At 40.0% G+C, this 17,676-nt stretch overlaps 1 protein-coding gene across 11 annotated transcripts in view; it reads left to right on the top strand.

Annotated features, from left to right (window-relative positions):
- Nucleotides 1-17,676, top strand: part of LOC310837225 (contactin-4) — a 509,134-nt gene that overhangs the window by 304,036 nt on the left and 187,422 nt on the right. The window contains exon 1 of one of the 11 annotated variants that reach the window (XM_083723369.1): nt 4,821-5,012. The exons of 9 other annotated variants lie outside the window; for them this stretch is intronic. The gene's annotated coding sequence lies outside the window, so the exon portion shown is untranslated. Of the gene's footprint in view, nt 1-4,820; nt 5,013-16,443; nt 16,468-17,676 lie in introns of those variants that run through there. One more of the 11 variants, XM_083723368.1, reaches the window with a different exon arrangement.

Below are 17,676 nucleotides of genomic sequence, written 5' to 3'. Positions count from 1 at the left end.
GCTACTCTGCTCAGAGATGGTGTGTGAAACAATATAGTATGCTATGAAACATCTCATGGAGGATATGAAGGATATAGCTATCATTACAAATGTACCTACATTAATAATTTTATTTGTATGCTGCCTTTCCATAGGTCAGACTTACAATATGAAAAAGAACACACAATTATAAACTAACAAAAATAGTCATAAACAATACATAGAACAAAGAAATACACAGCCAAATTGGAAAAAACCCACATAAATCATAATGATATAAAGATACAAAAATTAATATCAATAAGAACAACCCCCACCCAACAAAAATCCCTAAGCAATACTCCAACCCTACTCATTAGTTATGGGTCATGTACAAACTATATATAATCTCAATTGGTAAAGGCAATATGCTTCTGAATACCAGTGGCTAAGGAACACAAGTTTGTACGACTGCACTCATGTCCTTCTTGTGTGGTTTTGGGCTTTATGGAGTCTGCAGAGGGCAGACACACTTGAAGACCAGCTACTGCTAACCACCACCACCAGAATTCAATTCCTTTAAATTCACAAACCATCCTAAATAAGCTTTTACATTTAAGAGCAAAGTAAGTTTTAAAAATATGATAGAGATAGATAGATAGATAGATAGATAGATAGATAGAGATAATTTACTTCCCACATGTGATTAGCTTTAGGGTAGTTTCATGTATTTTCAGTGGTTGATTCACTGAGTAGCTGAAAGGAGTAATTTTATTCAGTGTAGTGCAGCGTACAAGGAGATAAGTCACGCGTTACCAAGATCGATTTTTGTGAACAGAGAGAGCTCATAAATTTGACAGTCTTGTTCACTGAAGTTGATTTGTGCGTTGTGTGAGTTCCCTGCATATGTTATGCTGCTTGTGGAAGGAGACCATTCATGTGAGCTCTTAGGCATGCATAACGGTGACCAGATAATAGGGATATGTGACTCTTTGCAACATGCTAGCCAAGTCAGCATCTTCTCTTGCACATATTCTGTTTATTAAATTTATCCATAGACTATCCATTTACACCCTTGGCAAATACATTGTGTTTTTTTTATCTCTGTAAGCCCTGAGCTATACTTTTATTATGAATTCAATTCAAAGGGCATGTTGTTCCTAAACTATTGAACATACAAACTAGTTGCATCCCTGATTATGCCCTTTCCTCCTCTAGGGAGAGGTGTAAAATTTGACATCCTCTTCCTAATGCAGCATTTATTTCAGTTTTTCAGTCTCTCTACCTTACCTATTTTCATTATACAAGTGGGATAGAGCAGCTCTGCAAAATACATTTCTCTTCCTGTTCTGCTTCTTCAAAAACCCATCTGAAAGAATCACCCTATGCTCTGAGTACTTATATGTAAGATAAGTGTGGGTCCACATCCTTTTAACTCTGCACTCACTGTGCCCTCAACTGTTCTAGCAATAGATGTGGGAAGCTGTCTGAGCTGAGCTGTGAGTCAGGAACTATGGAAGTTTCAGCCATGGAATCAAGGGTATTTCCAAATGTGGGATGGGTTTTATGAGGTAGGGGAGGATATATTAATCGAAATTTATCCTTCCAAGTGCACACATGTGTGGCTTGAACCGTGTTTTAAATTCCCACCCTTGGCAGCAAAATCAAAAGAATAGGAATTAGGCTGCAAAGCTTTGTCTTGAGCAAGTCCAGCTATGAAGTAAGCTGGCTTCCCCCGTCTTACCCCACTTAACAAAGAATCAGGCGGCAACTTGTAAAGTAAGTTTAAAAATAAGATTTACTTAATTTATAAACATCCATTGGTTCACAGAAAACACAGCAGTAAAAACTATAGGAGTGACTGGGCAGGACTGAACTGTGGTGACTGTCGTTTTCTGTAATTAGTACAAGTTTTGTTTTTTTTTCAGTTGCTCCAATAAATGCATGTTTTGCATATCTAATCACTATTTGATAATATTTTATCAGTCAATTGAAGAAATTTTCTTTGACCAATCAAATGCCAGCTAGAATATAGAACTGGAACATTCTGAATAACAACCCTAATAATAAAAAACACAAAATAAAATAAGAAACCCAAAATGCATTACTATTGCCCAGAAAAATCACTTGTGTTTTCAAGAAACATAATGTAAGACCTTAAACTATTTGTAACCTATTTCAGAGAAAAATTATTACTTCAACGAGGACCAAATAGTTTTCAAAAGACCAATAAAAACTACTGCAGTAAATACAGTACCAATTCTGAAGGGAATGTGCCCAAGGCTGTGAGGCGGGGGGCAGTGGACAAAAGTACACCCCAAATTTCCCCCAATGGGAAAAACCTGCATATCTCTAATGAAAAGAATTAGAGCCTTTGGTCAATCACCTATTCTATAAACAATTAGCATCCACTTGTCTGATTGCTTGGTAACAAAGCAACCAGAAAACAAAAGCCAGGCACATCCTGGTATGATGCCTGGATGCCAGGGTATGGTCTGAAGCCATATACAGTGGTGCCTCGCAAGACGAAATTAATTCGTTCCGCAAGTTTTTTCTTCTTGCGAGTTTTTCGTCTTGCGAAGCACGGTTTCCCATAGGAATGCAATGAAAATCAATCAATGCGTTCCTATGGAGACCGTCCGGGGACAGAGGGGAAGCGCCGCTCGCCTTCCCCTCTGTTCCCGGACCTGTTTAAAGCAAGGGGCGGCGGGGAGAAGATCGCTTCTCCCCGTTGCCGCCCCTTGCTTCAAAAGAGGTCCGGGGACAGCAGAGAAGACGCACTGCGCTTCCCCGCTATCCCCGGAGCTTGCGGGGCAAGCTTCGTTTTGCGAAGCAAGCCCATAGGGAAATGCGTCTTGCGAAGCGGCTAAGAAAACGAAAAACTCCTTCGTCTAGAGAGTTTTTCGTCTTCCGAGGCGTTCGTCTTGCGGGGTACCACTGTAATTCAGCAACCTTTCTGAAGCAATGCAGATCTTGGTCTTGGCAATTCTTGGTTTGGAGATCACTTTACTGAGTTCAATGAAATACAGTGGTACCTTGGTTCTCAAACTTAAACTGTTCCGGAAGTCCGTTCCAAAACCAAAGCGTTCCCAATCCAAGGCACGCTTTTCCATAGAAAGTAATGCAAAATAGATTAGTCTGTTCCAGACTTTTAAAAATAACCCCTAAAACAGCAATTTAACATGAATTTTACTGTCTAATGAGACCATTGATCCATAAAATGAAAACAATAAACAGTGTACTGCAGCCAATCAATCAATCAATCAATCAGTCAGTCAGTCAGTTGCTGAACTGGGTTCCACACAGTCACAGAAACAGAACAAAAAGAGCCACAAAAATGCAAAATAAATAGCAAAAACAGACAGACCTCAGCGTAACTCTCAAAATGGAAGTGTGGCACTCAAAACGGAGCATGTTCGACTTTTGAGAAAAGTTCTCAAATCAAAACACTTACTTCCGGGTTTGCAGTTTTTGGGTTCCAAGTTGTTTGAGTACCAAGGCATTTGAGAACCAATGTAGGTACATAGGTAGGTAGGTAAGTAAGTAAGTAAGTAAGTGAATATGTAGCACCTTTATCCCTAAAGATTTTGAAGTGGCAAAGGCAATCTGTTCCCAGTGTTCTTGTTCCTGAATGTAAACTCCTGGATGATGGTCTTTGGTCAGAGGCATTTTGAAAATAAATTTTAAAAGTGCAATAGCTGTATTTTGTTTTTTATGTGTTGGGGCATCCTGCTGCTATCAATTAACTGGTGTAAGTGAACTTCCATTCTAGCAATATCAGCCAGTAATTTGGTAACCTACTGAAATTCAGGTTGGGACTCCCATGGGCACATTGTTCAAGTCACTATAGTAGAGAAGAGTTTGGTCACCTGTTTCACTTTACCCATCTCACGTTGATAACAGGAGAGTTGAGCTAAGCAGACTCAAGTGAGTGCAGAAATACAGGTAATTGCATTGCATGCTTATGCAAGCTTTTTCAGACTAGCCTCCCAGATGCTTGCAAATTATCTTGTCATTTAATTAGGTCCTTTCACCTGCATTAAAATGTAAAATATGACAGCACCCCTAAAACTACAAGTTTGTGTCCTGCGGTACCATGGTACTGTTGTAAGATCGAGTCCCTGCTGAATAGTTGCTCTTCAAATATTGCTAGCTGCAAATTGTAGCGAGAAAACAAGTTTTCAGGAATGTTTTTTTTTACAGTAAGATATTCCCCAAGAAAGTTGTCCAGGGGGCATTCATTTAGCATTTATTCATTATTCATGTATCATCATACAAGCATCTTGAAGATTAAGTGTGGGGAAAGGCAAAGCTCATGATAGCACAGATGGTACAGGTGAAATGTGCACAGCAAAGGAGCTGTAAAGAGCATGTGAGAATGAATTGTGTTTGGAAAAATCTGCTGCGTTGGGAATACCAGGAGTCCAAATCTAACACTTAGTTAATAGCATAATGCCAGGAGAGACCTGCATAGCTAGCAGTATGTGGCACCAGGGACTATGAGCAATCACAAACATGCTGGTTCTAAACAGGCAGGCAAAGTGAAGTTTTATTCTGCCGTTGAAGACTGTGAAAAATAATAATATAGTGAGGAGATTGGGGAGAAAGGCAAGCTGGAGGGCGGGGGGGGGGGGGAACGGGACTCAAACCAAAATTTCTATTTGAGACCTTTTGGTCTGTTCCGGGAAGGGCAGGAAAGAGGAAATGGATCTCAACTCTGTGGGATGTAAAACTTATAGCAGTCAAGTACAACATTCCTACAGTGAACATGTTAGGAGGTGTTTTGTACCACTCAGGAGAAGACTTCCTGTTTCCTCCTGAGCTGGGACAGACTTCCACTACGCGTGACTTGAAGAGGGTGTAGTCTGTTGTACTAGCATAGAGGAGCACATGGCCTCCATGTTCTGATCAGTGTGTGTTCTCTATTTTGTATGTTGCTGTGTGTTTGGAGAAGTGACTGCTTAGTTGCAGTCACTTGGGACTAACTTCTTTCTGGAATAGTTCTAGTTGTTATGTAACCTAAGCCTGCCTTCAGGGGTAACCTGAATGAATCTGTGAGGAAACTACTTTTATATTAACATTAATCAGACTCTTGTGTTTATTCTTTTTAAGAGGGATTAGAAGGGATTTTACCAGGAAAGAATCTTTAATAGTAAGACTCAGATGAGTCAGCAATAAGCTGATGGCTGCATAATTTGAAAGGGGGGTGTTTGGAACTCTGCTAGAATATGGAACTTGCTAGTGCAAGTTAAGAAGGATATCATTAAATAATATATCCTCTCCTGCCTCCCTAATAATCCCAAACTCAACTGTCGCTAACCCTGACATGCAAATATCCCCATGTGGTTCTGAAAAAAATGTGGTTCACAGGCTGTAATTCTTACAGCCCTAAAAATTCTCTCCTCTCCCACAATCTTACTATTATTGCTTGAGCCCCAGCCTCGTTCCACCTGCAATACTGTATGGAGATTATAACTGTGGTCTACATTATAGGGCTGCTTGTATGAAACGCTGAGAAAGTATTAAAAGACTGCTTTTAGGGTGCATTTATATAAAGCATTTCAAATGGTAACGTGGTGGCCCAAACAGTCTATTCCTAGTTCATATGCCTTTCACATGCTTTCATGCATAAGTCGATTCCATCTCATTATTGCCACAGTCTGAGGTTTCATAGCATTGCTGAGTTGGAAGGAACCCCCCAAGGGTCATGTGTTCCCAATCCCCTGCAATGCAGGAATCAAAAACCTTTGTTGTGGTGTGGTGTTTTAGGAATCTGCATGGAAATGTGTATGTATTTAAATATTCTAAACTACTTTATTTCAATATATATATATGCATTTCTCCAGGGGCGCCGACTTATAAAAAATATTGGGGGGGCCCATACCGGGGTCCTGCCCCGGGAAGTTTTCTAAATTTTAGATGAAAATCAGTGAGTTTTAGAGTTTTAAAAAAGTATTTTAGAGTCATATGATCAACATTAGAACCCCGAAAACTCGACTCTCTATAACTCCACACTCTGGGAAACTCGACAAGCCTGAAACACTTTTTGGCTTTGAAAAAAGAAACAAAACATAAACACGCACGGTATTTTCGTAAAAAGCTAATTTAATTTACAGTAACAATTATGCTTATAGACTATTACAGAGCAGTGAATATATAGCTCTGAAAAGACTGAAATGATATTTAAATAAATCCTAAACTATCATTAAAAGAATAAAACATAAAATATTGCTGTCGCACAGTAATAGCACTTTGATTAATAAGTGAAATAGCTAATTTAAGCTTACTTTGAATAAGGCTGAGGGCTCATTAAATAAAAATAATATCTCAAAGTTAATGCTTTAATAGTTAATAAAGTTAATACAGTATGCCTAATACTGTATGTAAATACTGTAATACTGTATGTAAATAACGGGCTTTAATTGGGTCTTACACCCTAAAAATATTTAAGTATTTGAAAATAACTAATACAGTACTATAGTAATATAGAAATACAGTACTAAACTAGTACTAATATTTCGAAACTGAAAATTTAACATTCTGTATGTATTTAATTCTCTATTTTATAAAGATTTTTAATATCTGACAGTGAGTTTGGAGTAGCCCAATGCAAAAATCCTGAGGATCCATGTGGATCCGTGCTTTGTAACCACGTTTTTGCACCACTGTGACCCTAGGCAACAGTGGGTGCGTGATTTTTTTGGTGCAAGATGTAGCCATGGACATGCTATGTGATCTGCTGGTGAATTTGGGGTGACCCAATGCAAAGATCCTGAGGATCCATGTGGATCCGTGCTTTGTAACCACGTTTTTGCACCACTGTGACCCTAGGCAACAGTGGGTGCGTGATTTTTTTGGTGCAAGATGTAGCCATGGACATGCTATGTGATCTGATGGTGAATTTGGGGTGACCCAATGCAAAGATCCTGAGGATCCATGTGGATCCGTGCTTTGTAACCACGTTTTTGCACCACTGTGACCCTAGGCAACAGTGGGTGCGTGATTTTTTTGGTGCAAGATGTAGCCATGGACATGCTATGTGATCTGATGGTGAATTTGGGGTGACCCAATGCAAAAATCCTGAGGATCCATGTGGATCCATGCTTTGTCACCACGTTTTAAATGGGGAGGGAAGGAAAAACACAGAAGGGACAAGAAGCACAAGAGGGATGTGCGGAGAAGCAGCTGGCTAAGAATGCAGGGGAGGAGTTTAACGGGGTGGGGGGAGGAAAGGAAGGCAAAAGTCCCCCCCCCCAAGCCAGTCCTCTCTCTCTCCCACCTGCATCCCTAGAGCACGGAGAGGAGGAGGTGGTGGGCTGGAGCCTGCACGCAGTGTGACTAGGAAAGAATTAGAAGGAAGGACTCGATCCTTTCCTTAACCCTCTGCTTGCCAGGAGGGCAGGGGATTCCCTGCTCTTTGTTGAGTTTGAGCAAACGCAGCAGCAGAAGCCGGTGGGCAGTAAGACCCTGAGGCAGAATGCAGGAAAGCAGCAGCTTCCGCCTTCCCTCCGCCCTACCGCCCGATCTTATTTTTGCCTGATTTTTGCCTATTTTTGCCCCTGCGCTCTTAAATTATTGGGGGGGCGGAGCCCCCCCCAAACGAATTTTTGAGGGGGCTCGGGCCCCCTCAGACCCCATGGAGTCGGCGCCTATGCATTTCTCAACTTTCTCTCTCTCTGAGAGAGAACTATGTTAGGAAGTTCCAATCCAGCAATTAAGTTCCAATCTGGCCATTAGTCTGCCAGGTGCAAATCAGGTTGGTTTGTGTCATTTTTTGAAAACATCAAGTACTGTGCTGCTTTATCATCCCTGTGACAGTGGTGACACATTATTCAGCTGCATCAGACTTCCATTTCCCAGACTTTTTGTCACTTCCCCCAACAGGTTTTTATCGTTGAGTGCAGATCGGGATTATAATTTTGCCGTTTTGGGAAGCTGCTCTCAAGACTGAGCAATTGCAGTAGGGAATTTTTGTCCATATTGCCTTTTAGGACCATTTCAGTATAATCATGGTAGTATTTTGGGACATGCTGTTATCATGCAAAGGGGACAGATTACCATCTCTCTAGTCTTCTGAACCATATTGCCAAGTAGTAATTTTTATTTTCTTTATAGATGTTATATAAGAGATTTCAGTGTTAAATATTTTATAACTTCTTAAAAACAATCAGCCCCAAATTTATATACAGATGCAGATGCTGAGCACTTAGAATTAAACTATGCACATTAGCAGAAATTATAGAGAGCTTTGCTTTATTTGCTCAACCGTAAAACATTTAACCTCTGAATCTGCTGTTTTATGTACTCATAATTTTAATATGTAACTAACAGTGAACTATCACCCACTTCAGTATTGCTGGAAGTTCATTGTGAAGTGTTTTGTTTTGTTTTTTACCTGGGGAGGTGAACATCATGTTTTGCTCTGGGTTGTTTTTTTTTAAATGCTTTCGGTAAATATTATAGCAACTATGCTTGAAAGCACTTTCTCCACAATCATTTTTAATTCAGTGAGCTAAGTAAAAGCTATGCTAAGATGGAATGTTAGGAACCAGCACATTCCTTCAGAGAAGAAACAGTTGTTATCACGTGTCACTGTTTCCAATCGCAAAGTCAGAGGAGTGTCTCTTATCAACCAGGGGGCTGACCCATTTTGTTCACTTCTTTGCTTTCTTGTATGTTTACTAGAATGGAAGTCCAAACCACCAGGATTTAGGTCATTATCAGGTCTTTCTTTCTGTCACGTTCATCCTAGCTTCTAAACAGCAGCCTAAAAAAGATAAAGGACCCCTGACAGGTCCAGTCACATATGACTCTGGGCTTGCGGCTCTCATCTTGCTTTAGTGGCTGAGGGAGCCGCCGTTTGTCCACAGACAGTTTTTTCGGGTCATGTGGCCAGCATGACTAAGCCGCTTCTGGTGAAACCAGAGCAGCGTACGGAAACGCCGTTTACCTTCCTGCCAGAGCAGTACCTATTTATTTACTTGCACTAGTATGCTTTCAAACTGCTAGGTTGGCAGGAGCTGGGACTGAGCAATGGGAGCTCACCCCATCGCGGGGGATTCGAACTGCCGACCTTCTGATTGGCAAGCCCAAGAGGCTCAGTGGTTTAGATCACAGCGCCACCCTCATCCCAAAACAGCAGCCTACTTTGAAGACATAACCTCCCTATCACCATGTTGATTTAGACTGTGAGTTTGGGGCATAGAAGGCCTAAATCACAGGCATTAAATCACCAGGAGATTTCTGTTTTGAATTAGTGTTGCCTCTAGTGTGCTTTCTGACTCTTTTGGACAACAGCTCTCATCAGCCTCAGCCAGATGGGAGTTGTAACCCAGCAGCTGAAGGGTGCCAGGTTGGATAAGGCTGTAACAACAGATTATGTTAGGGATGAAAAAAACTACTGCATTTTTCCACTAGTGCCAGTCAGTGGTAAGGCATTAGCAGAGACAGGAAGATGCCTTATGTGATAACATAAGGCACAACAAGTTTACAACATAGGTAAGTATGGGAAGAAAGACATTCTTACTTTCAACACCTTCATGTGTGCCCTCATGGATAATTTTTTTAATTGAATTGCATATTCTTCTGTTTTAATGTACCTTTGGTGGATGTTACTCATTTTCAAATTATATTTTATGCGATTATAATACACTGTGAAGTCACTCAATATGAATTAGATAGACAGATGGATAGATAGATTTAAAATAATACTAACATTGGACCGCTGTTTTGGGGGGGAAATGTAGATCACACAATGTCTAGTTGCACTCTGCTTAATGTTTTGCTGAAAATCAAGATGTCTAATTGGCCCTGATAAAACCAGCCCAGGAACTCCTTGCCTTCCCTCTTTGCAACCCTTGTGTGCAGATTTAAGAATTGTGTGCCACTTAAGTGACACAGTAAGAGCTCTTCTTCCTGTGTCAAGACTATTTAATTCTATTCCCTGGAGCTCTTATATATCTTTTCCAATAACAAATATTTTGTGCTAAACTGAATGTACTAAATTGGCTTGTGAGAGCAGGTTTTTATTTTATTTTTTAAAAAACATGCATATATACTTCACACATTTTTCTACTCAGACACAGTTAGTTGCTGCAGCTTTTCAGACGTGTTCAGACTAATTGTGTTTTTATTGTTATATTTATCTTCCTTTTAGTTTTTGTTTTGTGTGTGGTTTTGCTAATTTAGATGTTTCCACTGGTGAATTTGATGGATTGTGTGTTCTGTAGCATTCAGAGGATGCTATAAAGTAAAGGACTGCTCTGTTTTTGTTTTCAGACCCCACAGCCCATATAGTGCACACAGGTGTAAATCTTGGAAGTGTAGCTGCTCTTCAAGATCCTAAGCAGATGTTTTCCCCATTCAGTGATAAGTTTACTAGTCATGCTTTATATTAGCCTTCTGCAGTCTTTGGCCCCTAGATGCTGTTAGATTAAAATCCCAATCATCCTCAACCAGCATGGTCAATAGTCAGGGACGAGAGTTAAACTAACCCTAGGCTGTTAACTGGACTCATGGTTCTTGATGTTATTTATTTAAATTTATATACTACCCTTCATCCAAAGACCTCAGGGCAGTTCACAAATTGGACACTGTCACAAGGTGCCCTCAGAGCAATCTACATGAAGCACTAAAAACAATATACTGTAAGTACAAATCCTAAAATACAGTTTTACACCAAAGCAGCAAAACAATTACAAAACCAATCCCATAAAGAGGCAAGAACTGAAGTCATTTAAGCATGCATTCACACCTTCTAATCTTTGTTGCTGTGATAGGATATGTTTGACATCAGCACACAGTCTCTGCACTACTGCAAATGTGGCATTTGAGATGAAACAGTAGAATACATTCTATGAAAGGTTTAGCATCTTGTACTTGCAAGTGTGATGGAAGGACTCAAGACTTTAAAAGAAGCAGAGGGGATGGGGATCTATATCCATCTGTTTTCTCCTGAGGGTTATAAATAAGAAGAGCACCATTATTACTTAAAGACTTGATGGAGTTTGTAAATAATTGTCTTGTGATGTAAAGTCCCATTGATACTCAGGAAATGTGTTTCAGTTTATATCACCCAAAGAAGATACTTTCAAATCAGCAAGAGAATGCACAAGGGAGTGTTGTGTTCTTAAAATGATAGTTTCAAGTAAATATTGGAAAAAGAAGATACTCTACCAGTGTTGGAGCACTGCCATCAATTTCTTTATCATGCAGAGATGAAAGTGAAATTGTCACAGGATAATCACAGGGATGTTGTCGTTTTAGAATAATTAATGTTGTTGACAATTGAAAATTAGGCTGTGCAAACATTACCGCTTATTCCAGCTCCATGTGCCCCCCACCCACTGGTGGTGTTTGAAGTCAAATGCAAATGAGGTTATCCACAATCCCGAGGCATCTTGTAGCTTCTTGAGAAATGCTCCTGTGTGGTGTGCTTTTCTCCTCATGGAAGCTTCAGTTAAGCTGAAGAGTGCACATTTCAGGGAGCTGTTGCACACATGCCAGTAACAGTGCATGGGCAATTTACTGAGTCTGTGAATTGGGGTTTGGGATGAGGAAACTAATCAGGTAATGCGTATTGGGTGAAGATATCCCAACCCTCTCTCTGATCTGCACAACAGGTTAGGAATGTGACTTGAAACACAGTGGTGGGGGGAAGCAACCTCACTGTGTTTCAAGCTGCTAATGTGTACATCATTTTAGTGTAAACTCTCGTTTTGTATTTAATTTGACTGAATACTTTTATTTTTGAAGTGTGTTAGGCATATGGAATATTTAATGAGGGCACAGCAAATATGAATAACTTGACAATCTAAAATGTTTGTGTTCAGTATCACCCAGAGAACATTTAGACATCGGAAAAGTCAGGGATATTAGAGGTAACCCTAAGAAAATAGGCCTTATGTCAAAGCAGACTATGGCTCCATCCAGCTCAGTATCATCCCAGATGACTGGCAATAGCTCTCCAGTGTTTCAGATGGCAGGTACGGTATTCCTTGTTGCCCAGTATTCAACTCACCTCAGCTTCTTGATATCGCCTGCTACAAAAGATCCAGGAGGAGGAGATAGAAAAGATTGGAAGCAGCTGGCCGTTATCAGATTGACTGGCTGCTAGCCTTACGAAAGGTGTGGTGAACTGCCTCAGTAGAGGCCACACCAAAGGAGATCTTGCCTTTGTAGTTCCCCATTGGGATACCCCCTTGAGGTTGCCATAAAGGTGAGAGAGTTAATTCCATATGGTTTTTATTAGGCCTAAAGGTTGCGTAAGGAAAATTTAGCTGTATAACAAGCTTGAAGGGGTGACTCCAAAAGAGGTGTCCCTTTAGATCATCACTCTCATGATGATTGCTTTTACCTGATGACTGTTAGTAATAGTTTTTTTATGGCATGCCAGCTATATGCTTGTACTTTAATAATAATATAATAATAATAATAATAATTTATTATTTATACCCTGCCCATCTGGCTGGGTCCCCCCAGCCACCCTTCCAACAAAGTATTAAAATACAGTGGTCTGTTAGACATTAAATTTGCTGAGGGGTTTGTTGAATCTTGTCTCAATAGAGCCCTGGTCCAACATAGTGAGCCTTGGCCCAACACTAAGGGAGAATGGTATGCTTATATATTTGTTTTTATGTTTGGCTGTTGAGATGAAAAGAAGGAGCGGAATTATGTCCCCAGGCTGAAAACTTGTTGGCATAAAACTGTGCCTTCATAGAATGTCAGTGTATACATTTATCAAATATATATTCTTGATAAGCTAAGAGTCTGAATCTAAAACCACCCTAGTAATTGTATCATAGGTTTTGTGTATATGCTATTCAGGGTTTTTGTACCCTTGCCTTTTTGCGTCTTCTAATAAAACAATTCAGCTCTTTTTCATGTAATAATTTTTGTTAATATATTTAAAGGCCTTGCAGCCATTAGATTTCATAGACCATTTGGCTGCTCAGTCCCACATTATTAGAGAGACCAGATATGCTTGTCTGGTATCTTGTGCAGTTTCTGAGGTGAAGAATAGTGCCGGGGGCTGGAGGGAAGAACATCAGACTGGCAGCATAACCCCCTCCCCCAACAAAAAAAATTATCTACTTACTCCCTGAACATGGAGAATATGTTCAGAAATGTGTAAAGAAATATGTCCCAAACAAGTGTGGATGTAAAAAAAATCCACCTCTGGCAGATTTAAGGTTCACAATTGATGCTGAAGTTGTACAGCTGTCTACACCCATAATTACACCACTTTGTGGCCGCAGGCTTTTAATTACTACTTTTACTACACAGTTCTTTTCCATGTCATCCTCTTGTTTCACCAGCCCAGATTTACACCAGAAAGAAAGATGACTATTTTTGAGGTTGAATGCTTCTTTCTGACAAAAAACATGCTGTGCATGAAAAGTATAATAAAAGCAATATCGCAGCAATATTGCAGCATCAGTGAAACAATTGTTTAAATAGCAAAACAGTGGATCATAGAATCAGAGTTGAAAGGGAACCCAAGGGTCATCTAGTCCAACCCCCTGCAATGCAGGAATCTCAACTGAAGCATCCATGGCAGATGGCCGTCCAACCTCTGTTTAAAAACCTCCAAGGAAGGAGAGTGAAAACAGTTGAAGAGTGCTAAAATTTAATTTACAATGTGTACCATGGTAGTGTTTGTAGAACGCAAATGAGATTCATTTGTTTGCTTTTAACATTCTATCTTTCCTCAGGTTCTCAAGGTCGTTTACAGTTTAAAATAATTAGCTCATGCTAATAGACTTTCGTTATTTATCTAAAAGTATTTATATGCCACTTGGCCTATAAAAAGCAATTATATACTGCTTAGTATATTTTTGTTTTAAATGTCCAAGCGGTGGTACATGGTACAAAAGGAAGGAGGAATAAGGAGAGAAGGGGAAAATGAGCAACACAGAGACTCTACTACTTTTATGCTGTTAAATAACTAACTTAAATATTTACCAGTGCAGGAAACAGTTATGGACAGGGAAGAACCAAATCACATTTGATCCTACCTTAATTAACAAAGGGGGCACTGCTGTTTCACTCTCCTTTCTCTCTGTTATAGCCATATAGAATAGATGCTGATGGAATCAGCTCTGTGAGATGGAGCTAATCCAAGCGAGGCTGATGCAGTGGGCTAAAGCCTCGCCTCTTCGTTTGCAGCCAGGTGTGCTGTATGACTGCTGTTGTGTTATATTAGTTAGGGTATTGTGTTTAATAAGTTTGTCCTGAGCAAGACCCAGTATTTGAAGAGGAGGTGGAAAGAGGGAGAGGAAAGATGCAGAGAGAAAAATATGCCGAGGATGTCACTAGCTATTATGACTAAAGATCTTCCTAAGCATTTTTTAAATCTATTCCTCATGGGACAAAGGAGTAAATATGAAAACTGCTGATGGCGATGGTTGTGGGATGAGCTGTTTGCCAGTGGAGGGTATCTTATTTTCTCACATGCAGCCAGGTCTGTTTTGTGTCCGGGATACGAAAAGCATGATTTTGCTGTAAATACGGAGATGCAAGAAGTGGTACAAAAAGGAACTATATATAGATTAGCTGGCAGCATCATAGAATCGCTTCAGGCCCAGCCAAATACAATTTGCAGTTGCTTAAGTTTTCCTGACACCACTCTCAGATCATCATTCTGCTCAGGTAGATAATAGTTTTTTTTGTTTAACAATACTACAATTAATCATATGTGCAAAATAAAATAGAAATGCCTAGCTGCCATGAATAGTAGACAGGGTAAACCTTTGTTAAGCCTACCCTAGGCCACACCCATCCATGGCTGTGCTTCATGCCTCCTTCAAGTGCTTTTGCCTGGCTGAATTGTGGTCTTGGATGGGTACCTTTTGCTTGCCTGTGCAGAGAGATGTGGTATGTACAAAACTCCTGGCTTTTGCAGGACTGGAACATAAGTCAACTGTACAAAGCTCAGATTCACATCTCTTGCTCCACCAGCTGCTTACCTCTAGCATCTCCCATCACTGGCACACTTTTGCTCTCTCAGATTAAGGAACTTTCTTGAGCTTGGTCAAAGCTAGAGATTATTGCTTCCAAGACTCAGGAGCTTCCCAGAGCTGTGCACAGTTCCCAAGAGCATTCTAAGTCATCCTTTAGACACATTTGCACAGCTCTGCCTGAGCAGTGATTAGCCTGTAGAATCTTAGAATAAAAAGTACTTGATTTCTGTGCTACTTGCTATGCTGTTTGACAAAAAGGTTTTCTTACTGAATATGAAAAATTCCTATTCAACAGTTTAAAATCCTACCACTACCACTCCATGTCCCGGTGGTGCATTTGTATGATTCCCACAGCACTGGTATGCCTCTACCACTTCTCAGCATCAGAATGAACATGTAGCCTTGTATTGGAGCCGCTAATCTTTCATGACAGATTTTCAAATACCAAGAGTCAAAGACCTGTGGTAACAAAGAATATCCTGAGAAAGCAAAACCATAGCTATTTTTGTCTTGCAGTTTCTTTGCACATCATACCAATTATAAACCACTTGTGCCTCAAGAGACAGCTTTTCAGTCAGAAGTAGCAGTGTAATAGCATCTAATATTTCTGCTCTAAGCCAGAAAATTAATCATGTTTGCTTTCATAAATCTGGATTTAACAATGTATGAAGAATTGATTGATCTCAGCATTCTCTTAGGTTATAGCACAATGTATAATTATCTCATTTTTAAGCATACAAACAATATAAATACTAAATTTTAACACACACTCATAAGTAAGATTCAAGTAACTCAAAGTTGCATTAACACGTTGGTCTCAATTCATTATGCCTCTGCATGTGTGTACAAATGATTGTGCAAATGATGTTGTCTTGGTTTTCCTGCTTCCCCCAGACAATGACCGAAGCTTCTTAATTATCTGTATACAACATCCACATGCATAAATGGATCAGAGCCATTTAATTATTTCAAAATAGCCAATAATTTAGAATATTCTGGTAGATCTAAAGATGGCCGTGGCCACTTATTTTGGCTAACTTACCATTAACATAACTCTCTGCACTGCCATTTAATTCTTTTACAAATTTAGAAAACTCTTGATGCATTATGTATATATTTTTTAAAGGACATTAACTTTTATTTGATATTTAAACTTTTATTCTGTAGTGGGTGGGTGGGTGATGTCTATTTGCTATGAGTGTTATGTATTTTATCCCACCTTGGATTCATGAATCGATGAATGTTGGGATATAGAAAATGGACGAATAAATAGATGCAAGATCTAGGGTTGGATGCAGATTTGATTTGTATAGGTGGGACTATCTTCTCAGCAAGGTTTGAATGAGGGGAAAGCGCCCACTGGTGTCTGCCACCTCCTACATTGCCTCCAACACAGTCTCAGAGGGTTGTCTAGTGCAGGAAAGGAGTCATCAACCTTTATGAGCCAATGGGTACATCTGGAATTTTGAGAAAGTGCTGTGGGGATGTAACATTTAAAAAATGGCTTCCAGAACTTAAAGGGCAGAAAAAGGGTCAGGACTACAAAAAGGTACAGACACTCCCCTGCATTGTTGCCCCTGCATTGTTGCCACTGCTCCCATCAATGAAGGGAAAGGCACCCATATAAACCACCACTGCAGTTGCTCACAGAGAGAAGTGCCTTGAAGCTGTCCTGTGCTCAGAACAGAAAAGAGGGTTGGATCTAGTCCTGGCATCCAACGAACTGTGGGCACGTTCGAGGGTGCATGTTTAATTTAGGAGAGTCTGAGCCCAGGGTAAAAGTACATACCACAAATCAGGAGAGTCGTGAGCGCCAAGAGGATGAACTGGACTAGATGGGCCATTAGCCTGATCCAGTAGGCTCTGCTTATGGTCTCATGAAATGAGCAGAAAGAGCCATAAGCCTCACGTGCATTGTTCAGTTTTGAAGGAGTATTTGCTGAGACCTTTTGCAGGCATCGTAGGAGGTATTGGCAGGAAAACTTGAACCTGCAGGCATCTCATTGGAGGCCCTAGGATAGAAAGTATTGCTGGAGGCTGTAAGGGGATGGCAGCAGCCTTTCCAGCCACTGCAAGCAAAGTCTGAATCCAAGCCATAACCAGGAAATTATGAGCTCCCACCAAGTTAATTACCATTCGAGTTAAAGGTAAAATAATTGAATCAACATATATGATTGTGTGCTGCCTACAAGTTGAAAGGAGATTCTGGAATGTAAGGGGCAGTTGAAGGCTATAGCCCGACCTGACGAGACCAGTGAAGGAAAGTGCTGTTTTATTTTTTTATGTTCAATAACTCTCCTGAGTGTATAATCCTTAGAGCATTCTGATTTTAAAATATGTTTAACCAATTTTTATTTTATTTTTATTTTGGGGGGTAAAAAAATAAGCCTAAGGAAAAACAGCTATGAAAATATTCATTTGGTAAACAAGAAGTGTAAAACAGAGCTTAGCTTTCATGAGAGATAAGGGCCTCTTTGTCAAATTGTCAATGACCTGAGACAAGCAGCCTCCCTAGGGATTCTTTAGTGCATTCATTATTGTTTTGAGGGTGCATTGAGTTCACTAGTTGAATTATTTCCACATTGTAGCTAAAAACAACAAGAAGAAAAAAGCCTTCGGTATGAAATGTACAAGCATTATGCCTGACTAGAAATTGGGATGGAGTGAGTGGGGAATATGAGTTGATCAATGAATGGACTTAAGTTCATAGCATTGCAGTTATTGTACTTTTCCGTGTATAAGACGAGGTTTTTTATTA

This window comes from Podarcis gaigeae (assembly GCF_964106915.1).
Source record: "Podarcis gaigeae genome assembly, chromosome: 2".
Taxonomy (NCBI): Eukaryota; Metazoa; Chordata; class Lepidosauria; order Squamata; family Lacertidae; genus Podarcis; species Podarcis gaigeae.
This window is presented reverse-complemented; position numbering and strand designations above follow the sequence as displayed.